The sequence below is a fragment of the Oreochromis niloticus genome, linkage group LG7 (genome assembly GCF_001858045.2).
Source record: "Oreochromis niloticus isolate F11D_XX linkage group LG7, O_niloticus_UMD_NMBU, whole genome shotgun sequence".
NCBI lineage: Eukaryota > Metazoa > Chordata > Actinopteri > Cichliformes > Cichlidae > Oreochromis > Oreochromis niloticus.
This window is the reverse complement of record NC_031972.2, coordinates 37636497-37661163: the sequence shown is the minus strand read 5'-3', so window position 1 is coordinate 37661163 and position 24667 is coordinate 37636497. Positions and strand designations below refer to the sequence as shown.

Sequence of the window (24667 nt, the reverse complement as noted above, 5' to 3'; positions counted from 1 at the left end):
AGAACTTCTCTGGATCGATCTCTAGCTACGCTTGGACAAGTTACTGAACCTGCTTCAGTATCGATAAAACACCTGTATGACTGTGTGTGTGTGTGTGTGATTGGAGATGAGACTATGAGTAGAAAAGTGCTATATAAGTGCAGTTCAAACGCATTAGATGATGACTCTTATCAGGCAGTGATGTCCTCCATACTGAAGCTTGCTCTGTCTGTCCAACCATCAAACCCTTGAGATATCCAGATTCTTCTCTGGGACTGTATTCGTCCTGTGACATAGTCTGTTATACGAGATATAATTGAGAGATCAGTTGAAAATGGAAATCACTGTCAGCTGCAGCCTAACAAACTGCACAATTAAAATGGATAAATCACTTTAAATAACGCAGACAGGCAACTGGAGCAGCAGGCGAGTTTCTGCCTTTCAAGCCTGATTAAGCTGTGAGAACAGAAACGCTGTGTGCCACTTTCAGGGGTTTATTTGCTTCTCAGGTGCTGGACTCTGTGTTTGCAGACAGGAGCATCCATTTGCTTTGGGGGAAAGCCGGTTTGGACTGTCTGTCACTGCCTGTTACAAATCAATCAGTGTGTCATGGTGGGGAGTGCTGTGCTTTCAAGGAGAGCGCGAGGAGCTGATTCAATTTGTCATGACTGATAATGTATCCCACACAACACAGACTTCAAGCCTGTGTGGTCGGCTGCAGCAGTTTGGTAATACTGAGTACAAATTCAACCTCACAGGCCTTTTTCCATATTCTGAGCTCAGTCCTAGTGATGATAGTAGCATCATGTTAAATTAAAACAAGAGGATGGTTGTCAGAGTGAGCAGGAAACTGAGCTGCCGGGTACTTGGAATACATTAAAGCCAAAGGAGATGTATTCATCATGTTTCTGGTGCTTTTTACAAACTGTGAGCTGTGACAACACGACAATAATGGAGCATGACCTGGTCAGAAACATGAAAGCTGACCTTTTTACAGCTTTAAAGGAACTTGAAAGTCAGATGATTACTGTACTCGGTAAAAGTCACATCCAAATCCCTCTCAAGCAAATTTATTCATGAAGCATGTTGCTGGTGTTTCTCAGAAACTGAAACATGGCAGGGCAAGATTACCGTCTGGTTCCACTGATGAATGCATGAAGGCACAAGAATACAGCCTGTTCAGATTAACCACAGCGGGAGGGAACAGGAGTACAATCCAGATAGTTAGATGAAAGCATGACGGTACAGGAAACCTGCCTCACCGGAATGACCAAAGCGCAGCAGCACACGAGTACAACCGGGTCAGCTGGATGAAAGCATGATGGCTGGAATACAGCCTGGTTGGAAGGCTGGATTCATGAAACCCTTATGGAACTTAACAGGAACTTGTAACTTGAGATGATTACCATACATGGAAAAAAAATTACTGTCACATGCAAAACGTTTCAAAATTTGAACAAACGTATACATCGCATATGCTTTTCAGAAAATGAGAGGCATGACAAGCTTACGGCCTGGTGGTGCAGGAATTCTGCTGATTTATGGATCATGTAGATTTCTGCACCCGACTGCAGACTCATGAAATTAACCAAAGAAGAACCTTTATTAACTAAACTCTATTGACTAAACATGTGAACATCTAATAATGGAGAAGGTGATGGAGATTCGAAAACAGGACATGGTGAATACAGAGATGACTGAAACTCAGGGAATAAACCATAAATGAAAAATTTAACTAAAATTAAAAACTGAGCAAGGCTGAACAAAAACAAAACTAAAACTAAATGAGACAGACTAGAATCCAAACTGACAATGACAAGAACAAACAGCGATGAACAGAACTGAGAACACTGGGATAGACAGCCTGATGAAAGCACCATGCTGCCTGTTTAGATGGACTAAAGCATGATGGCACAGGAAGACGGACGGGTTAGAGCCATGAAAGCCTTTTGGAATTTAAAAGGAGCATGAAACTTGAGATGATTACCGTGCATGGAAAAAAAAAGTCACAGCCACATCCAAAAACCTTCCAGATTTCGAGCTACTGTATTCCTGATATGTGCCGCTCAGGCTTTCAAACCCGGTCCCTGACCAACCTGCCAGCAGACTGAACGCACTGATGAATGTCATCAGTGAGATGAGAGGGAGAGACACTGTGGCCCTTCCAGAAATGAAAGAAAACCACTTTTGTGATGTAAAGTGTGAGAATGTGTATTTTCAGAAGACATTCAGTGAATCAGCATCCACAAATGGGCTTAGAAACACAAATGAGACGCTCCTAAAAGCTGTTAAACTTCATCGCTTATTGTCCTAATTACAGTTCATAGATGCAACAGGATTATTTTTGCTGGATTATTGTCTCGTGTATCAGGATTTAGGATTTTAGGACCAGGCTCGGATCAGAGTCTTTGTTAGGGGATTTGTTTTAAGTCTGTCCAGCTTTCCGGTTTTACACTCTGGATTTAGTTTTGGCCGTGTCCAGTCCTCCTCATCCTCCTCCTCACCCTCCTCGTCCTCACAAGTGCTGTGGTGTTCAGGGTTTAACAACTCATGCTTCAGGTCAAAGTCTGATCAGAGCCTGTAAATCCGGCAGCTCATCTTTTTTACTCTGTCCTCCTATAGACACCTCTCCCACTCCCTTATTCTCTGCTCTTCTTCACCTCTGTGTTTATCTGCAGCCTGCAGATTTGTTAGCCCCCTCCGCTCCTCTCCCTCAGGATTTGCCTCTTCCCTCATTTCATCTGAGAAAAACGTCTCTACTCTCTCCATGGTAACGCTGGCTGTTTTCATCAGGTTGAATTTCATTACCTCGTGTGTTTGTGCATCTTAATAAACCAAGTGTGTGTGTGAATGTTTGGAGTGTGTGTGTTGACAACCTATTAGTGTGAGAGCTGCGCTATGCGGCGCTCTGCACATCGATGTGTGTGACTTTACAGCTGTGTGTGCTGCAGAAGAAAAAGGTCAGTGTTCTTTTGAAGCCTGAATTCCTCCATCAGCTAAGAAACAGAGCTAGAGGGGTGAGAGGGAGAGGGGAGGAGCGGGAAGGAGAGGGGGGTGCTAAAGGAGAGCTAAAAACAAAATGCTTCTAAAACAGGAGAGAGCAGGTGAGGACAGGAGAGGAGGCGAGTGTTTATCTGAATCATGGATGTCTGAGTCAAATGCAAGTGTTTGATTATAAATGGGCTAAACCAGTAAACTCACATCCATCCATTCATTTATTCATTCATCCATCCATCATCCATCCATCCCCTTCCACTTCTCCAAAGGTGGGTTGCAGTAGCAGCAGGATAAATGTGGTATTCTACACTTTTTGCCTCCTTCCTCGTGGGGGATCCGGAGGCATTCCCAGGCCAGATGAGATATAGGTCTGCCCTGAGGTCTCCTCCCCGTTGGCATACCTGAGAAAACCTTACCTTAACCACCTTGACTGTCACAAACTCAGCTGAGATCTCTCTGAAAGTCTAAACCCAGCTATCCTATGGAGGAAACTCATTCAAGCCTGATATTCCTGACCTGACTCTTTCAGTCTTATGACCATAAGGCAGATCTTATGACCATAGGTGAGGGTTGGAACGAGTCTGACTTCCAGCTCAGTGCTTCCTTCACTACTCGAGTCTGTTACTGCTGACTCCTTACCAATCCGTTGGTGGTGGTGACCGTGGCGTCATTGTCTGGGGCAACTGGGCCACATAGGGAACGTCTGGTAGCCAGGCCTTAATCTGTGGGGCTTTTTAAAGTACTGCCTCCCCAAATAATATCATTCTGCCACATGTGGCCCACTACCCACCAGGGCAGGCATAAGGGTCGGGGAGGTTCTCAGGGAGCAGGACCAGTAAACCACTGCCTACAAAGTATTACCTATAAAATAATTCAGTTGGTTGATTTGTAAACCAATTTACATTCTGAAAACTTCATTTTAATTAAAGTGATGAACGCCCAAAACTGTCTTAAGTAATTTCAACATTACACTGCATTACATTATCACATTATAAAGAAATTCTCCTTTAGTAAATCAAAGAAAGCAGTCAGCATGGCTTAACCACGCTTTCAGAAATAAATCAGTAAAATTACACTGGCAGCTCATTATTTGCTCTTTGTCCCATAATTAAATGAGAAATTTTCTGTTAATCTGCAGAAAATCCTTTTTTACTGTGGACATACTTAAAAACATGAAATTCTGATATTTGATGGTTCACAGTGAAAGGAGCTTTCCTATTTTCTAGTGGACCCTCAGTTTAAAACACTGGGGTAGTATTGTACTGTGGGTGAGTCTGTTAGTGACACTGTTGTTAAACTGTGAAAATGATTCAGAAAAATGAACATTTTAGATCATCGTGATGTGATCCTTTCATCAGTACATAACTTCTTTATATCTTTCACGGTGCGCAGAAATGTCCACGGGGCTGGTTTGAATCCTGTGTTTGACCTCCCCGACATAATAATCAGAACATGAGTGTTACAAGTACCGTGCGACTCACCGCCTACCACAGCGTGCTAATACTTGAACCCTAGCATCACGATAATGTCATAACTATGATAATAATAATAATAATAATGTTTCTTGCTTTGGAAACTTAATATTTACAAACTGCCGATCATTTTCTCTAACATGTTAAATTTGCCCTCCACAACAGCAGGGGGCGCTGCTGTGAGCACCAACTGCATATAAAATGATTTTTAAGCGTGATTCATGCAAAGCTACTTTGACGTCTGTGCTCAGCTGATCTGTGACCTCAATGATTGCTTTACTTCACTTTTCCAGATGTTTATCTATTCTATTGATATTTCTGTTCATAAAATGTTCCTAGTTTATAAATGTGCACTATTTGGACAGACACTGGATACCAGAACCTCACCAATTCCATCTCGCTCAAGTAAGACAACATAAGGCTCGTTGGTGTATGAGGAGAAAGGCGGTGCTCCGATCTCGGAGTTCTGATGTTGGGATCTCTTTGGACTCTGCGCTCTTTGTTGCTATGCATTCAGCAGCTCTTCCTCCTCAGGTGGTCTATAAATACTTTAAGTCTGCAGCCAACTCGTTATTTTACCTTCAGCTTCTGAAGCTTCACCTCTCTTTTAACTCACTCCTCCTCTTCTCTTAAATTTAGATTCCCTCTGTCCTCCCTTTCCTTTCTCTTCCTCCCTCCCACTCCCACTGTTGTTCCAGATCAATATAGAATTAACCTTTACTCTCCCATCTTTAACCTTTTCTTGGTGGTTGTGCAGGTGTATAATGTGATTACTCCCAGCGGGGCTCTGTGTGAGATTAACATGGAGACTCGGATCGGACTTATCTTGCTGCGGAGCGGGTGGATGTTCATGGTGGAAGTAGACATAAGCATTTTCCCTGCTTCTGTTAAAGTGGATCACACCAATGCCTTTTGAAGTTCAGAGATGGAAACGTAAATTAACAGTGCGGTGAGAGGAAGCACAAATTCAGTGTCAAAGCATTTCTTCAGAAATGCTTTGACGTTTCATATTCTCGGGCATTTTCACCATTAAACCTCCAAGAACGAGCACAGGGATCAGGAAACCCCCACTATCAACATGTAGAGCTGAAATTATCCAGTAACACATCAGCATCATGAACTCACTTGCACACCTGTGCTGTGCAGTCTAATACCAAACAGCAGTGCCAGCATTCAGATTGCATGAAAACCCAGTGACGAGGGGCGATTTACTCTCTCATTTCCTCTTTATCATTGACGTTTTTGGATATGAACATTTGTGCCTCGCTGGTTTCAGTAATATTCTGGAAACTCTTGCATGAGATCACCTTTGGTAGATTTACAGCAGATATCATGTTGCTATCGACCCTGTCAGAGCTCTAGTTCAGCAGCATTTTACGTTCAGCTGTGGCGAATCCCACAGATTCAAAATGTAATCATGTACAAAAGGTAATACATTATATGTATCTATTTAATTCACAGGGGTTGATCATTTTGGAGGGTGAAGGGCATATACTTTATTGGGATTGCTGCATATTCAGCGTTAGCTTAGCCAGCATCAGTCCAGAGGTTGTTCATGCTACACTGAGAGGAGGGCAAACAGTCGCTGGAGATCAAAGCAGGAACAACATTATCTGAACTCTTTAAAGCAACTTTGGTGCACCAAGACAGCAGTAAGATGGAGTTTCATGCAATCTATAAAAATACAATGATTGACCATATGAGTCACAATCACGGATCAGCTACTAGAAATTCCTCCACAAATAGTGACATAGTTTCTGCAGGACTGCGATTTTACTACGGTAATGAGTTCGAAAAATAAATAACATGGAGGCTGGATAACTGTGTAAAGAAACAGATTTGAACATGTAAAATATGCCACTATGAACTGACAGTGCTTGTGTAATTCCTATTGCTGCCAGAAGGGGGAGACGGACATTTGACACAGCTGCTTTAAACATTTTTAGATTAAAAGAAAAACAGAACTACAGGGTGGGCCATTTATATGGATACACCGTAATAACATGGGAATGGTTGGTGATATTAAAGTCCTGTTTGTGGCACATTAGTATATGTGAGGGGGCAAACTCCTCAAGATGGGTGGTGACCATGGTGGCCATTTAGAAGTCGGCCATCTTGGATACAACTTTTGTTTTTTCAATAGGAAGAGGGCCATGTGACACATCAAACTTATTGGTAATGTCAGAAGAAAAACAATGGTGTGCTTGGTTTCAACGTAACTTTATTCTTTCATGAGTTAGTTACAAGTTTCTGACCACTTATAAAATGTGTTCAATGTGCTGCCCATTGTGTTGGATTGTCAATGCAACCCTCTTCTCCCACTCTTCACACACTGATAGCAACACCGCAGGAGAAATGCCAGCACAGGCATCCAGTATCCATAGTTTCAGGTGCTGCACATCTCGTATCTTCACACCATAGACAATTGCCTTCAGATGACCCCAAAGATAAAAGTCTAAGGGGGTCAGATCGGGAGACCTTGGGGGCCATTCAACTGGCCCACAATGACCAATCCACTTTCCAGGAAACTGTTCATCTAGGAATGCTCGGACCTGGCACTCATAATGTGCTGGTGCACCATCTTGCTGGAAAAACTCAGGGAACGTGCCAGTTTCAGTGCATAAAGAGGGAAACACATCATCATGTAGCAATTTCAAATATCCAGTGGTCTTGAGGTTTCCATTGATGAAGAATGGACCCACTATCGTTGTACCCCATATACCACACCAAACCATCACTTTTGTTGTTCCAACAGTCTTGGAGAGATCCATCCAATGTGGGTTAGTGTCAGACCAATAGCGGTGGTTTTGTTTGTTAACTTCACCATTCACATAAAAGTTTGCCTCATCACTGAACAAAATCTTCTGCGTGAACTGAGGGTCCTGTTCCAATTTTTGTTTTGCCCATTCTGCAAATTCTGTGTGCCGATCTGGGTCATCCTCGTTGAGATGCTGCAGTAGCTGGAGTTTGTAAGGGTGCCATTTGTGAGTAGCTAATATCCGCCGAAGGGATGTTCGACTAATGCCACTCTCCAGTGACATGCGGCGAGTGCTACGCTGTGGGCTCTTGCTGAATGAAGCTAGGACAGCCACTGATGTTTCTTTATTAGTGACAGTTTTCTTGTGTCCACATTTTGGCAAATCCAACACTGAACCAGTTTCACGAAACTTAGCAAGCAGTTTGCTAACTGTAGCATGGAAGATGGGTGGTCTCGTAGGGTGTCTTGCATTGAAATCTGCTGCAATAACCCGGTTACTGCGTTCACCAGATATCAACACAATTTCAATCCGCTCCTCACGTGTTAACCTCTTCGACATGTCAATGGCTGTGAACAAAGAGAAACTTGTAAATAACTCATGAAAGAATAAAGTTACGTTGAAACCAAGCACACCATTGTTTTTCTTCTGACATTACCAATAAGTTTGATGTGTTACATGGCCCTCTTCCTATTGAAAAAACAAAAGTTGTATCCAAGATGGCCAACTTCTAAATGGCCACCATGGTCACCACCCATCTTGAGGAGTTTGCCCCCTCACATATACTAATGTGCCACAAACAGGACTTTAATATCACCAACCATTCCCATTTTATTACGGTGTATCCATATAAATGGCCCACCCTGTAGATTTAGTAAACATGAGAATTTCTGGGGGGGGGGGGGGGGGTTTCAAAAAAGAAAGCGTGGTCCCCATTTGGGGACCGATGCCCTACAGTCCTCTGTTGGCAAATATATAAGAGTGTGTGTGTGTGTGTGTGTGTGTGTGTGTGTGTGTGTGTGTGTGTGTGTGTGTTTGTGTGTGTACATAAAGGACTGTGTGTGATCACTGATAGTAAATCCAATGAATTGTGTTTTGTAGAGCATGAGAAAGCTCTGCTGATTTGGCCAATTATACGTGCGCTATCAAAAGGTCACCATTTCATTACACACAACACAACACAGCCAAAGTCCTCCTGTCGCTAAGAGAGGGAAACAAAAAGAAAGAGAGGCAGAAAAATGTCACCAGAAACAGAACAACAGTGAACATGTTTGTACTGCTGGGCGTAACAAACTCTGTGGACCAGGTGTTGCATTCAGAGGAAGTGTGTCTGCAGGATCGTCTATGAAGATGTGATTTCAATCATAAACTCATCTTAAATTCACTTCGAAAGCAGAAGGAGAAAAAGAGCAGAAACATCCAATGCAAAAGTATTTACATTATTCACCTAATTTATTTCTGTTAGGTTCAGCTCAGTGTGAGTCTTTGCTGCTGCTTACACTGTGGTCGAGCTCCTTTCCTTGCTGTCACGTGAGTGCCCCTCCTCACACAGACAAGTAAAGGGAAAAGTTAAAAACACTAAAAGTTTTCTTACTACAAGTGTTAACCTGAACATGAGGAGAGGATGAGCGTGAGAGAGCCAAGCTGACAGTGAACGCATCATTGTTGTCTGTGGCGTAATTAAAGCTACTACTAATTGGCGCACTTTTTGCTCACACCTTCCTCCACGTTGTGCTCGGACCGTGCACCGATGCTCATAGACTTTAGTGTTTCTGAGTGCAGTTCAGTCTCTGAGTCCCTCCTGGTAGTTAGTGCATGACCACAGGTGGCAAAAAAGATCCACGTAGCTGCAGGGTCTGAAAATGAAGCCAGTGTGGATTTGCCTTTAACGTAAATATTTTTATAGGCCACCAGGGGGCAATAGCTGTGCTCGCAGACTTCCTGTCCTAAACAAGCCTGTGGGAAAATGGCACTATGCAAGAACCTCAGTAAACATTGAGTTTACAGGCTCAGCCACTCTGAAGGTCTTCACTACCAGACCACACAAACCAGTGGGTGACATCACTGGAGCTCCGCCCATTTTTTTATGGGCACTGTCACCTTCAGGCATCATTTCTGACTGATGCCCACTCACATGAATGCCTCCCTGTGAAACCGATCTACTGCTCTTAATTAGCTCATAATAGATTTGTTTTTAATGGAGACAGTAACCAACCTATGGTGTGATGCACTTCCTGACTCACTGACACTGAAAGCGATCCACTGACCTCCACAGCACGTCTGCAAACCGTCACGGCGTCACCATGAACAGCAGCTCACAGGCTGAATGCAGCAACTATACATCACACCGATCTGACAGCTGGAGAAAGAGCTGCTCGAGTATCTGCTATTGGAAACATACAAGTGTGTGTCTTGTATAAATAACCTGCCTGTGTGTGTGCGTGGTTGTGAGGAAAGTGCCTGTGTGAACAGATTGTGTGTATTAGCCGTTCGAGTATTAGTCCACAGAGACTCAGATCAGGTCAGAGGCAACATTCATCTCTCAGCCATTTTTCTGCTGAGCAGTAACATATTACACACACACACACACACACACACACACTCACACACAGACACACACCTTACACTCTGAAATCTGGTGTAAAACTGTGAAAGGCTGCATGAATACTTGGTGTCATCCAAGAGGGGAAAAAGAGAGGATCCAAACAAAAAGCGGCACAGCTGACCTTCGGTTCACTTCAGAAAGCCTGCTAAAGCAGACTAATAACAGCTTACACTCTGCTATTTTACTTCATTCAGCTCACAGTTTAGTGCGGAGACCGGAGAAGAAAAAGTGTTATTTAAATTTCTGCTTCCTGCTGTGCACATTAAAAGTTTTCAGTTGTAGTTTCAGGTCAGAACATCACTAAGCATAACTTCTTTCAAAGTTTCCAGTGAATGAAAATTAAATCAAACAATTTCAGTTCAGTGTTTGTAAAATTATTCATTCTTAACCTCTTGACTCTCACCTGGTTCACATCTGTTCCTGTGTGCAATGCTAACCTAAACAGGTAGAAAGAGCTGGAAGGTGAGAGTTCAAGTAGGACACCAGGACCCAGCTTCTTTGTTTAGCATGCAGCTACAGTGCAGCCTAACCTTGTTCCTGCCCCTGAGGATGTTAAGAGGTTAAGCTCATGTACTGAGCTCTCTCCTGGGGATGAATTCAGCTTCATAATTTATCAGCACCGTTTGGTAATGCTGTGGTTAAAGTAGAGCAGAAGGTCCATGCCTGCAGGATGTGCCACATGTGAGTCTTCTGTTTCAGTGTTTTTCATTTTGAATGGCACATTTGTAATCATATCTGCACAGCTTCTTTCTTCTGACGATGGTTGTAGACAATGTCACGCAGCACAGCACTTCACATTAATAATTACTGAGTTTGTTTGGGCTGAAATATATAAAATAAAAATAACTTCCACACAGACCAAAGCGATAAAAGAAGAAACTAATGAACTTGCGAGAAAAGCAGGGTTTACAAAAGCAAAATGCCTTCTATTCATACCAGCAAATGTAGCTGTGCTCATCAACATACAAGCAAAGCAAAGCCACGAGACCCGCAGTGATGACATCAGGACCTCATAAATGTTTGTAAAGGTGAATCTTGAGCTTTGAATAAGCTCACTACTAATCACAGTCTTGGGTGTCATGCTGTAGACTTTATATGGTTTAATGAACAGTCTTAGGCCATTGAATGTGACTCAGTGTGCACTCATTTACCAATTTAAAGTATTTTACCTGGCCATGAGTCCCCCAGGTGGACTTGAGAAAAGTATACTAGAGTATACTATACTACTAGAGTATAATCCATGAGGAAGTGCAGCAGGCTGAAATAAAGCAGAATTATCCTTTAAATGACACCATTTCTCCTCCAGCTTTTCCATAGCACCAGCTGTAGAATGAATTTATTAAAAGTCTCTCAAACTTTGTGCCTGATTTGGATGAAAACCTGACCGTAGCAGCTGATGTATTTGCTGGAGTGTTGTAATTCCCGTACCTAAACCTAGTACAGTCTTTTTACCTAAAAGTGAAAAGGTCATGCTAACCCAAAATCTGACCACTTTATTCCGGCCACTTTAACAAACATCCAGTTTTATCCTGCTGGTGGAAATTCATGGAACTGTCTCTTTGCTAAAGCAGTCAAACCTGCTGTGGAAGAACTGCCTGTGACCTCCTCACATACATGTTAGCAGCACTGAGAGACTAACTCACAATAACACACATCTTGGCTTCGTTTGATTCTTTGTGTTTAAAATGAGTTGGGGTGGGTGTGACTCAAGCAGAAGGCTGACAGCAGCACAGAGTTTAAAAAGGCACCAGGAAGAATTTCCTTATGAAGGAATGAGATGTCACAGTGGTGCCAGCATGATGGGTCAGGATGGATGGTCATGTCATCATCTGCACAGGGAGCAGTGTCACAGGGTATTTTTACATTATGGAGAAGAAGATGAACAAAATGAAAAGTCATAAAATGATATGTGAGCTGGCAAAATGCTGTAATGGATCCGGCCTATCTGCTCGCATGTTGAAGTCGTAAAAATGGGGCTGTTGGTCCAAACCTCATTCGATGGTCATCTAACTTACTTCTGCACCATTTGCATTTAATATGTCGGGCCAGGGAACCCATTTTCTGATAAAGGCATCAGCATTTAGGGCAGTGTGGAGGAAAAGTGTGAGGATATGGAGACGGACAATTATTTTCATCAGGATCGGAGTTATTTAGTGAATGAAATCATTTCTATAACCACATTAAATCCATCTTTTCAGGAGCTTGCTCAGTGGTGTGCTGGCTGATACTGTGGCTAGTATTATGGTTGAAGTTTTGTTTTCCTTCCAGCTGCTCTGTGGTTAGTGTGGTTCTCAGTGCACTTTGGGTCGGTGCTGATTTCTCTGGTTAATTAGGGAGTGATCATAAACGACATAACTGACTGATGTAGATTTCGTTGCTATGCAGATGATACCCCAGTATATTTGTCTAAAAGAAGTAATTCAGATTATCTGGTGAAAGTGAAAGTACAGGCATGTCTCAGAGATATAAATGTCTTGATGGCCTGTGTCTCTTCTTGTAAAACCAGATAAAACTGAAGTCATGATGGCATGAATGTTATGTGGTTGGAGCTTACAGAGATTAGCTTACGGCCTCAGTCACACGGTCCTCTAATTTACTGCCAGAGGGATCATGAGACTTGAAAAAATTGAGAATTTTTACCTTCAAACTAAAACTTCGTTGGTTGCAGTAATAAGGCACAACTTATATTTTGAAGGCAAACTATCTTCATTTCCAGGTTGTGTCTTCAGTTACTGCCAATCAGAGAAAAGTTTGCAAGAGTTTAGAAAAGATGGCCTCTTCCAAGCAAATTACAGGCAACTGTTGCAACCTGCTAGCAACCAAAGCAACTGCAAAGCTTCAGTGCAGCACTGTTTACCTCTTTACAATGAATTTCACACTAAAGAGTGGAAGCATCCTCATAAACCACTCATCAACTGGTCGTTGAATTCATGCTTTTTCCCTAGCAATTAGTGGTTACCCATTGATCACCATGTGGTCTCTAGGCTCATGTAACTAGCTGGTTCCCATGTGCCATTATAACCTCTTAAAAAGATCTGAAATAGCACATTCCTGAAAATTTGCCATATTATCTTTTCCAGATGTGTATTTTCAAACGGAAGTGTCTCTTGGTTAGTGTTGCCCTTCTGGTACCGGCCTTAGTTACAGTTTCTCGTTTTGTGTCATACTGAATACATAACTAGATTTATTTTTTTAAGTCTTAGGCATACCATATTTCAAAGTGGAGGATTATCTGTAGTATGAAATCATACACTCATCATCAGTCATAAGTCATTAGCCAATGAGCGTGCAGTTTCAGTCAGACCCTCAGTTCTTCATCGCATCCATTTCTTTGTGATCAAGATGGTGACAGCTCATCTCACCAGCAGGTGATGTAGCTACATCCACCTTTTCTACCGTCTGTGGTTCCAGCACTTAGATTAGATGTTGGTACTTGCTTACTCCTTGTTTCAAAAGTGGGAGAGTGGGCTGGTTTATTTCTCATTTCCAGCGTGAAGAGAAAGTTGTGTATGCTCGAAAACTCGTCAAACATGAGTGAGCTAATCAGCAGTAGTTCAGGCTGATATCAGCTGAAGGTAAAACAGTGTAAGGCCATGACATGATGATCCCTGCTTCTTTCACTCTGTATAACCTCTTTATGAATCTAATAACTCAGGCTGTTTTATGGTAAAATAGAAACAGTAGGTTTATAATCTGAATTTAGCTAAATCACAGTATCCACTTAATCCATGAAAACTCACTTCCTGTAACAGTCTGTGCTCATCAACCTTTTGAAAAGATGCTGATGATTCATTAGGAGCCCAGTGTAGTCCACTTGTTGGTGGATCCACCTGAGAGAGGCCCTGTTTAAGCCCGACTGAGTGTGAGTAATCCGTGGCTATGACTCTGTGAAAGTCTAGTTTTAGTTTGTAAATGCAGCAGCGGACGGTTAGGGCACCCAGTGTGCTGAAGCCGTCTGTAAGGCTGAGCTCAGGTAGCAGGCAGGGTTAATCCTGTGCTTGAGGTGCTGGTTCCTGCCTGGGGCTGCGCCTGGTGTACACACACATCCAAATGCACTCGTGCATACACACAAGCTGTTGTGTTGATTCACATCAGCTGCGGGGTGCTGCTGCTATGGATTTGGCTGATTTCTGTTAGCTCGGCGCTCTCTCGGGTCCTGCTGTCCCTGCAGTTTCTCTCCACTGCTTCGAAGTCGTCTCCTGATTCCTTTTCCTGTGTTTGACATTAAACATCCTCACCAAACCCTACAACCTCCACCCTAGCTGAGCTGGAAGCTGACCTCCACCTTTACATCAAGGTTCATGGGACAGACATATCTCGACCTCAAACACAGTCTGTAACTGAAGAGTGAACCTTTTTAATATTACAGATCTTGTGAGTGTGTGCAGGTAGACATAAGTGACTGCCTGTGGGTATTTACATTTCTAAAACATCGAGCATATTTCAAAGTGGGCATGTTTCTGGATAAACTGGACACATATGGGAAAGCTGGCCATTAGCTGGTCACATGCACGTGATGTCCTCTCAGTTTCAGGCCTGACTGTTTATCTATCCACGGTATGGAGCCTTTCCAACACAACCTGCAGTGATTTGTCTCTGAGAAGTGCAGCTCAGAGAGTAAAAGGATGAGCTGAACCAGCCAAAACCTTTCTACCATCTTCCAGTTTCAGCTAACGACATGAAGTCCTGTCTCTGACTCGCTCACAGTTTCATCTCTGTGAATCTACAAACTCCTCATGACGTAAGGATCCTGCAGCAGTTATCACACGAGTGTGTTGTCTTCTTCTGTGTTTTCCACAGTGGAAGATGGCAGGAAGCACAGACAAGTCTGTGTACTTGTCTTCCTCTAATTAACAGTGTTTGCTTATTTAATTTCCCAGGGTGCCGCTCCGCAGATGGTCAGCATAAACTGTTCAATAAGCTCAGCTGTTCAGCCATCATAGGCTCAGTGCGTGTGCACACACTCATCCACAGGTCACTATGCTTCTGCCTGCATGCAGAGCACAGTGCTCTCCTACTGGAAGACTTTTCAGCTTTCACACACACCTGTGAGGCAGTGCAGAGGTGTGTCAGGTGACTTTTTAGCAGCCTGGTGTCGTTTGCATGTGATTTAATGAGAGTAAAGTCAGCAAACGGCTGTAACATCACTGCCCGAAAACACAGTGCTGTTAGGAGATGTGGATTTACAGTGTAGTCCTGCCTTTGGACAGCAGACGGATTTCCACACATTCCTGCTGAACTTGCACATGTGGCCACCGGAACGTCACCCAGTGATTCGTCCTGCTCTGAAACCTTGAACTATTTTCTCTGTGAGGAGCGAGCGGTGGATATGCCTGAGACTGAGGGAGGTGCTCATCACTGCAGTCACACTATAGCTCCGCCCCAGCTCAACATCCCCCTGTTTCCTACGACTTTGTTACTTTAATATTTAATAATTTCATGTTTTATACAATCAGACCAGGAACCAGCGACTGAGACCAGAAACTCATCAGGAAAGAGTTTTTTGAGCTCAGATCAGCTAAACGGGAGGCCCATTTTTTCATAACAAGTCTATCCAATCAGACCTGTTACAACCAGAGGAGCCACTCCCTGCTGGACATTAGAGAGAATGCTGTTACCAGTTACCTCAGGTAGTGTTTAAGCATAGCACTGAAACTTCAAAACTCTGCAGTTCCTCTGATGTCCAGCAGAGGCAGCAGCGAGTCAGTCCCCACAGACTCCCAGCTGTAGCTGCTACCTTCACCTGCACTGGACCTCTGAACTGTGTGTGCTGTTGGAGACTTTTGAAGCATTTTAATGACATCATGTGACCAGTAATATGGCTGCTGTGAGGTTACTGTTCTAACAGACTGTCCAATAAGGCGGAGCTCCAGCTTTGCTGAGTGAAATTTGATTATTTTAATTAGATATTGTTGATTAGCAGGTACTTGTGTCTGAGTGAGGCTCACATACAGACTGTGGATCCAGACTGTAAACTGCTTGGCTGCTGGGATTTACTCTATGTGACTTGTCAGTGCTGTAACTGAGAGGTAACACACTCTTTCCAGTAGAGACTGATAATTAATTTTGATTTATTATGGTTGTTACTTGATTATAATGAATCTTGTGGCATTTTCAGGGATGAGTATTTTTGGAGAACGTATGAAGATCATTTATGATTTATACGGTTTGATTTGGATTCCATATTAAAGTTTTTTGTTTTCTGTTGCTGCTGTGATGCTTGACAGAGTCAGTCTTAATAAAGTTTTCCTGAGTGAGTCTGATTTTGTATTCAGTGTAACTTTATTGTCAGTGCAAAGTAAGACCCATCCATAACATACAGCCTCCCGAACATGCTCCATCAGGCAGCTTCAGTCTCTTTTTTGAGGATGAAATCAGATTTCAGCTGCAGCGCCTGTCAGAGTGTGCAAGGTGCACTCGGTTGAAGACGAGCGTCTGCATTTGCATCGGTGTGCCGCATCAACAGCTCCTGAGCAAAAATAAAACACCCGAGTGAAATGTGTCATTTCTGTGATTACTTTAGTCAGAACACTGAGTTACCTGATAAAAAAAAAATGTTATTCAGTCCTGTTTGGTCTTCTTTCCTCTTCATCAAGCTGCTCTCTGTAGGGATCAGATCCCCAGCCCGCTGTGTCCATGTGGAGCCAGGGCTGACGCCTGTGCTTTAACATCACCTCAGCTGCCATGATGATCTCTACAGATCCTGTCAGAGCAGGTGGAGTTAGGCAGGCAGATGTATCAGCAGTTAGAGGTCGATGTTGAGTTTTAGCAGATCAAGGAGAAGCATCAGGATTACATGTTCAGCTGTCTCACCACAGAAGTTTAAACTTTAAAAAAGAGCTTCGGGATCCACAGGTAGGAGATATTTAAAGAGCCTGAAGTGATGCTGTGATTCCAAACTCGTGCTAAAATGCAGGAGAATGTTGTTTGGAGATTGGTTAGAAAGTGAATAATGCCACCGACAAATTATCTTTGCTGGTTTAACAGAATTACAGCAGACAGAGTGTAAATATGAAGCACATGAAGAAATTAAGAAAGCACAGATCATCAAACAGCAGAATCATGGCATCAATATTTAAAAGTACTGAAAGTCTCCAAAGTGAAGATGACAACACGCTAAATGTGATCTTGCTTCTGGTTCCAGTAATGAGCTGGAAAAGCCCCAAATTATGATGATATTAACTGATCTTATGATCAACCTGTCTCTAATAGTCGTCTCTGCCCCCGTCAAGCTGGCATCACAGCACAGAAACAGCTTTAGTGAAGGTTACAAATGATCTTTTTATGGCCTCAGACAGTGGACTCATCTCTGTGCTTGTCCTGCTAGACCTCAGTGCAGCGTTTGATACTGTCGACCATCATATCCTATTAGAGCGAATATTGGCTTCTCTTCATTGGCTCCCTGTTAAACCGACAATTTAAAATCCTGCTCCTTATTAAATAAGTTTAACTTAAGCAACCTGAAATGTTCTGTCACACTGTCTGCACTCCCACCACAGTCTGAAAACCTGCAGACCTTTCTCTGTGTGGTCCACACACACACACACACACACACACACACACACACACACACACATAGTATTTTCAGTATTTCTTCTCATAAATTTGTGACTAATCTCTGAGTTTTTTCTAGTAAATATCTGACTTTATAATCTTAGTCAGTGCAGGTTCTGTTATTTATTTCTTACTCATCGCGGCCCTAATACAGCACTGTTAGTGATCACAGTATAAATCATGCGTACGTTGAACAGAAACTCTTAAATTAAACTGCATATTTTTAGCTCCTACAGTATCTGAAGACTGAGAGATGACAGCAGGCTGTTGGGGTCCTATAACTGACTAAACCTTGTGCATGTGCAGCAGGAAACACGAGTACGACACTTCCTTCACCGTCGTTTCTAAGTGAAGTTGAAACTGTGCCAGGGAGTTTGTGCCAGAACACGAGCAGCACGCTGAGTTCTTAATGCACCAGCAGCCGTATGCTGAGGCCACATCTGAGTGTAAATACTGTACGTCCCCACATGTGATAATGTCCTCGGAGCCTCAGGGAGACGGAGTGTGTGGAAAACGAGTCTGAAGAGCCTGAAGTGAGCATTCATGACAGACTGAAGGCTGGTGATTATAAATGTGTCTTCCCTTCATGAAGTCCTCTCCAAGCATAACAGAAGAGCTGAAGACATTCTTCATGTGGCTCACAGTGAAACATCATCATCATCATCATCGGAGGAAAAGGCAGGAAAATAGAGCTGGCTTTCCTCCACACAGCAGGATTTCTTAAAGGAAAGGTTCACTCTTCTCTCACGGCCCCTTTATTGTTGCATTCTTCCTCACGTTCAAACCCTCCAACACAGGAGGTTCATGGATGTAGTGAAGGAGGACGTGCAGGGGGCTGGTGTGACAGAGGACGATGCTGGGAGAGGAGGTGGATGCAGATGAGCTGCTTAAAGCAGGAACATCAAACTCATTTTACATCATACAGAGCTTTTTTTAATCAGTGTCACAAACTTTAACTACACATTTAATCTCTGAGATATTCGACAGCTCAGCAGCACATCTCAGGTTTTCTACATGATACAGAAATTCAGCTGCATGTCATAAAAAATAAAATACATTTCATATTACATAAATAATAAAACAATATTTAAAAAGACTGAAATGCTTCTTCAGTGAATGAAAGAAATCTGTCAGCATGTCTGAGAGTAAGAAATAAATGTGTAAAGTCACAGAGAAAGAAATCATTTTTCTACTCCTGTGTCATCTTTGTGACATCATTTTAACATTTCTTTATCCTCTCATGTTATCTTTTAGATTTTTTCTCAGTATTTGGTTCAAATTTTCATTCTTTGGGCATATTATTATTAAGAAACACAGATTTGTGTAATTTGGACTCAGAGTCAGAGTACTTCCATATAAAACCCTCATAAGGGCTGCAGACTGTGCCCTTCACTGCTTGCACTGGAGCCATTGTGGATCTTGACTGTTAACAGGAGCGGTTGGAGCGAGCGAGTGCCGGCAGGCTGAAAATGGTGTCAGCCCTTCAGTAGATTAAAGTCTCTGTGCTTCCTGAAGCTTTAAATCTAACGTGCAGAACGCTCGCTGTCCTAATTGTTCTCCGAGGACTCTTCAGGTTGTGCAGATTGCCCCTCAGATAAGAACATGAAGACTCGAGCTGAAACGTGCATTCCTGTTTCCTGTAATGGGGACGTGATCACCCCTCGCCCACCACGTCTTTACTTTGAGTCTATCAGAGGGTATTTTTCAAAGACAAGGCCCAGTTCTTTCCAATCAGCATGTGATCTCTCTCAGGTTGCACAAAGGCTTTCTCACTTCTATTATAAAAACCACCAGTCAGCCAATTATGCCGCGCCTCTGCTCGGCCGTCTCCCCGGACTTCCCTCATTTCCTCCTTCAGACGGCGAGCGGCGGGACGCAGTGCTGCCTTCCTTCAGGGCCCGCTAGTTTTAGCACAACCTACTTACCAATGTCAGGCGGTCTCATATTTAGGTGAAGACACGACCAATTTATTTTGTGCACATTACAGTCTGCCTCAGCTCCCCCTCTACCTGCTGTCTGATTTCCTGCTGCTGGTCATTTGTTTTCCTCTCTGAAAGCGACTCTGCTGCTATTTGTGGCACAAACCGGCTCCGCCTCAGATCCGTCAGGAGCTTTTAGTTTCAGCCCAGCTGAGCAAATAAAACCAAATTATTTCCATCATCGATTAGGCTTCCAATTATTTCTTTGAACTGTTTTGCTTATGAAACGATGGTAATCAGTGAGAAATCAAACCGTCTTTGATGAACACTTCAAAACTCCAGGATGCTCAGTCATGAGGAGAGAGCTCTGAATATGAGAACCCAGGAGGGGCAAAACACTGTGTGATTATGGAAACACAAGCAGATTCATTTTGGGTTTATTAACTAAGTTTTACTTTTTTGTTTTGCTAGTTGTGTGTTCATAGCCAAACGTGGCTCGAGTAATTCAGACCCCGGGGGAGGAGTCCTGACTATCTCCTGTTTACCTTTGTTCTTGTACTTGGTGAAGTACAGCACCAGGCTGCTGCTGCCGAGTATCTCCCTGTAACACCGCAGAGATTTTACTTAAAGTGCCTCGAGCTGACGCTGTAGGGTCACATTTAGAGGGTTAATTCAGCAGTTTGTGTTGGACCTAATGACACAGAGTTACTAAGTGGAGCTGTTAGTGTAATCTGCTAACAGCGCACATGAAGAATGAGTGACTGATCAAACAATATCCACACAAAACTCAAGTTTCAGCTGTGCTATCCAAAATCAAGCCAAGGCAAATCAAACCAGTGAGAGGCAGCTGACGGCTGATATAAGGTGAAGTTGATGGGGGATGTGTGGAGGTCAGGGTGCCCCTCCCCTCCCCCCAGGATAACACCATCATCTCTGAAGAATTTATTGAGAAATTATTGCTAGGAAATTCAAAGATTTTAAAATTTGAGTGTTTATTGAACCTTCTGGAAAATGTAAAAAAGAAAAAGAAATTAAATATCAGGAGTTTTAATTTGTATCATATTTGCTACAGCTGCCATTTTTGTTTAATTTATATAATTTATCTCATAAAGGATGTATTGTGCATTTTATTTAGGTTTTCCAGAGTAAAATAAATCACACAGGTGATGTAGAGGTCTCAGAAACTCACGCATCAAATGTGATCCACTTGACTTTACAGGGTAAAACAAATTAGTCGTATCAACCTGAAATCAGCTGACCAGTATGGTGGGTAGATGAAGAATATAAAACAGTATATGCTGTTTTATATTCTGACTGCATGTATTAATACATCTGTGCTGCATGCTTGCTCTGGGGAGTTTCTGCATGCTGTAGGAGCCTGCAGGTATTTATTAAAGTCAAAGGAAAGAATTTGACTCACAGCCAAAGTTTCTGCAAAATCCAGAAATACATCCAGTAATTCACTTTCATTTTTCATTTACCAAATCACAAAAGTAATGCAAGACAGACAGACACACTGAAAAATCTGGTGAAAAACAGATGAAACCCAGATTGTGATGTTGCAGAGCCCTTTGTGCACATTGAGTGAAGCCACACAGAGACTTTACACTGTGCCTTGATTTGAGTAACTCTTCCTCTCCTTCCTTGAGCACTCCATTTGAAGTCCATGAGCTCCCTGCAGAAACTAACACAGCCACATCAGGCACCAAACCACACGCACTTTGTTTGGGTCTAATGGAAGAGGCTGTCGTGTTGGCACAAACCAATGGTGAGAATAAAGAGCCGGAGTTGATGGTAGTCTCTGATCATCAGATGGTTCACACTAATGGAAAGTCTGGAATGGGCTTCATTTAAATGAGGAACTGCAACATTAGGGATGCAGTCCAGTCTCTGACTTCTAATCACGTATCTGCAAACCTGGGACTTTGTAAGTAAGTAAAGTAAGTAAAATTTTATTTATATAGCACCTTTCAAGATAAAAATCACAAAGTGCTTTACAGAGGCAGAAAACAGACATTAAAATCCAAAACAAAACAAAATTAACCAAAAGCGACTTTGCTGCTGGATGAGTAAATGTTGGAGAAGCTGTGAACATGGTGAACATTATCAGCTTCAGCAGGTTTTCTCAGCTTCTAAGTCTGCTTCAGTTCAATGTGGTGTCGCGAAGCGGGTTGGGGGGGTCATGCAATAAAAGACTTCTGAATGACGAGAATAAATGCGAGCCATTCTTCATTTCATCACTGAAAAACATGAAGTGGCATTAATGATGTGACTCATGAAGCTTCGTGTGAATAATTAAATGTTCAGCTCTTCCTGCATGGCTTCACGTTCAATGCTCAGTTTCAGGATTTTATTTTTCTTACTCGTAGAAATGTGCTGTCTCCCAGCTCGGCTCGAGCGGCTGACCTCCCCTCACCGTGCTCGTCACGCTTCAGTTCAGCTCATTGAGCAGCAGCGCCCGTGAACGAGCTGTTTGCACATATGCGCTGTTGTTCCTGCTCTTTGTTCCACAGACCGAGGCCGGCGGGCAATAAATGAAAGACACTCTGTCCCTCTGACACTCTGAGCATCTTTGTAAATGGAAATGTAGCTGAAATTAAAGAATGTGTGCTCAGACCCCCAAATGAAGCTCGACAGGCAGAAATGAATGAATCTTTGATCAATCGTGGCCCACACCTGCACACCTACAGGCTTCTACTGGTCACATTTGGCTCTGACTCAGTGAGTCTGGATGCTGCAGGCACTGACCACATTTCAGGTGTTTTCTGACATTTGGGCCACATCTGGTCCATATGTGCTGTAACTGCTGGCTCACATCTGGCCTGCACAGCTTTAGCCAGTGCAGTGCCTGAGAAATATACTTCCAGCTGTTACTTGGGTAGATGTCTGTTAGCTGGCTTTTAACCAGATTCAACAAATCTTCAATAGGTTTGAGGTCTGAGCTTTGGGAAGGCTATTCCAGAAGCTCATGTTATCCTGCTTTATCCAAAACCAGTTCTCTGTTTGGGGTCACTGTCCTGTTGGAGAACCTGACTGAGTCCAAGGTTCACCCAGATAGCTCATGATTTCAGGTGAAGTTGAAGAATTTGGAGGTAGTCCTTCTTCTTTATTATCCCGTCTACTTTCTGCAGCTACAGCCCAGGGCATGATGCTACCACCACCGTGCTTGACAGCCTCACCTTTACTCACATAAACATACCTCCCGTCATTCAATTCAGTTTTATTTTAGTTATACAGCCAATAACATCAACAGTCACCTCAAGGGGCTTCATGGTGTAAAGTAAATACCTTATATTTTTACATGTGAATAACTTGTACTTCAGTACAGTTGTTGAACTGATGACCTTGGAATCTGCCCGTGATCAGCAGGTTTACACTGCAGCATATCTGAAGCAGATAAACTGGAAGCACGTTAAGTCTTACAGTTAAAATGCTCCTTTATAAAAGTGAGATAGGTGTGTGTGTGTGTGTGTGTGTGTGTGTGTGTGTGTGTGTGTGTGTGTGTGTGTGTGTGTGTATGATGTTGTTGTTTTGGAGGCTGTGAAATAAAACTAACATGATTTCAATTTTCTGTGTTCAGCACAATAAACTGAACTTACTCATGACAGAGCGTGAATTTAATCGTACGACTCTGTTAGTGTGTGTGTGTGTGTGTGTTTCCTGGCTGGATCTCTTGCTATTTACTGTGGAGTGTGTTGTTTAAAACACAGCTCGATGATAATCGCTGTGAAATTAAACTCCAAGCTGTGTTAAAGACTTCTGACGTGGTGTCTGTGCTGCTGAGCAGCCTGTGAGAACAGCTGCAGATATCGGTGTGATCTGAGCCGGGTGACGCCGCCGCGGGGCCAGATTACCAGCCCGCTGTGCCCGGTGTCCTATTAAGCACTCAGTGTGCCTCAAATAAAGCATGTGTCCTGTTGAAGGCTGCTGCTGGGAAATAAAAGTGCAGTAACATGACGCTGCTGCTCCTGAAATAGCCCAGAAACAGAGCTATGATGCGGCGTGCTGCCCGAGGACGGAGAGGGGAGGGAGGAGAAGAGCGTAAAGCCCCACACAGCAGTGGGTTTTGGTGCAGACCCCCCTCAGTAAATATAAGTTGTTGTGTTGTACCTCAGAGGCGCTGCGTCAAAGAGTCGTTTACCAGGAAAGCGGACGTCAGAGGCATTAAAGGTCTGCGGGAAACGTGAGTGCCCCACAGCAGATTTTAATGTTAGCGTTCTGCTCGGCAGAAAACATCCCGCAGCTTCAGTAACAGGAAGTTCAGGCACATACACGTGAGCCCGAGCAGGATAAGGCGGGGCCGAGCATCAACCGCCGAGGCTGAGAAATGAAGCCGAAACCAGCAGAGCCTCAAAGATAACAGAGCAGAGATGTAACAACACGTTCTGCAGAGCTCTCTGCTGAGGTTAGCATGCCCGTCCACCCTCATTATAGCACTTCATCACTGAAGAGGCGACAATAATCACCATGACCTCCAATCTGCCCTCAGTACACACTTTCTGTTGTGTGGCTTGGATGAAACGAGCAGTAGAGAGCCACTGAGGTTTGCTTTAGCCTAGCCAGACCTCCACTTCCACCACTTCCACAGTGTCATCATGCAGTGCAGATGTAGCCAGGATCCACTCTGAATCAATGTCTGATCATGAGTGGAGCAGCTCACACACTAATGACGGGGTCGAAGGTGTGATCATCAGCTCTACATGTCCAAGGACACGAAGCCCTGAATTACTGCTATCAGTGTGTGTTTGTAAGTGTGTGTGGATTGAGGACTGGATCAGAGAGGCAGATCTCTGATAAACAAAGAACCAGAATGACAGAGTTATCATCGGGCTCCACGTGTGTGTCACTTCAGGTTCAGTCTCCACCTCTTCATCTCACTGTGCAAAGACATCGCACAGTAAGGTGTGTGTTTTCTGTGTATAATTCTGGCTCCTGATTGGCCAGTGGATTTATTATAATCCCCGACTGCCAGCAGAGTCGCCCAGGTGGATCTGACCGGTGGGTTTAACAAGCTGACCGTGAACCATAACCTCAGTCTCCTAAATCCACCGAGGGATTACAGATGCATCTCATTATCTTCACTTCCTGTCTTCTCTCCACTATAAAAGCATCAGTTTCTCAGGATTATTGAACCACCAAGTGTGAATGAGGCAGCAGCTCATCTTCCTGCTGCAGAGGTGAAAAGCTCCTGTTTGTGTGCAGAATGTGGTAGATATCATCATTATTACAAAATAAATGCTTAATTTGGAGCTTGTGTCTGTCCTGCTGCTAATGGTCTGTCAAAACATTAAGAACAGGTGTCATTTTGATGTGTTTTATTTCTCAGTCTGACGTGGCCCTGACAAATTCATTATTCTATATGTGTATATTCATTCTATTAGTAAT

The 24667-nt window shown here is 43.2% G+C and overlaps 1 long non-coding RNA gene across 1 annotated transcript; it reads right to left on the bottom strand.

The window, feature by feature from the left end:
* Window positions 1-16378: 16378 nt before the first annotated feature.
* On the bottom strand, window positions 16379-19513 carry LOC112847547 (uncharacterized). Its single transcript, XR_003221137.1, has 3 exons — window positions 19373-19513; window positions 16623-16714; window positions 16379-16512 (listed from the first exon to the last, which is right to left on the bottom strand). It is a non-coding gene; the product is annotated as an uncharacterized LOC112847547 (long non-coding RNA).
* Between the last annotated feature and the right edge of the window lie 5154 nt (window positions 19514-24667).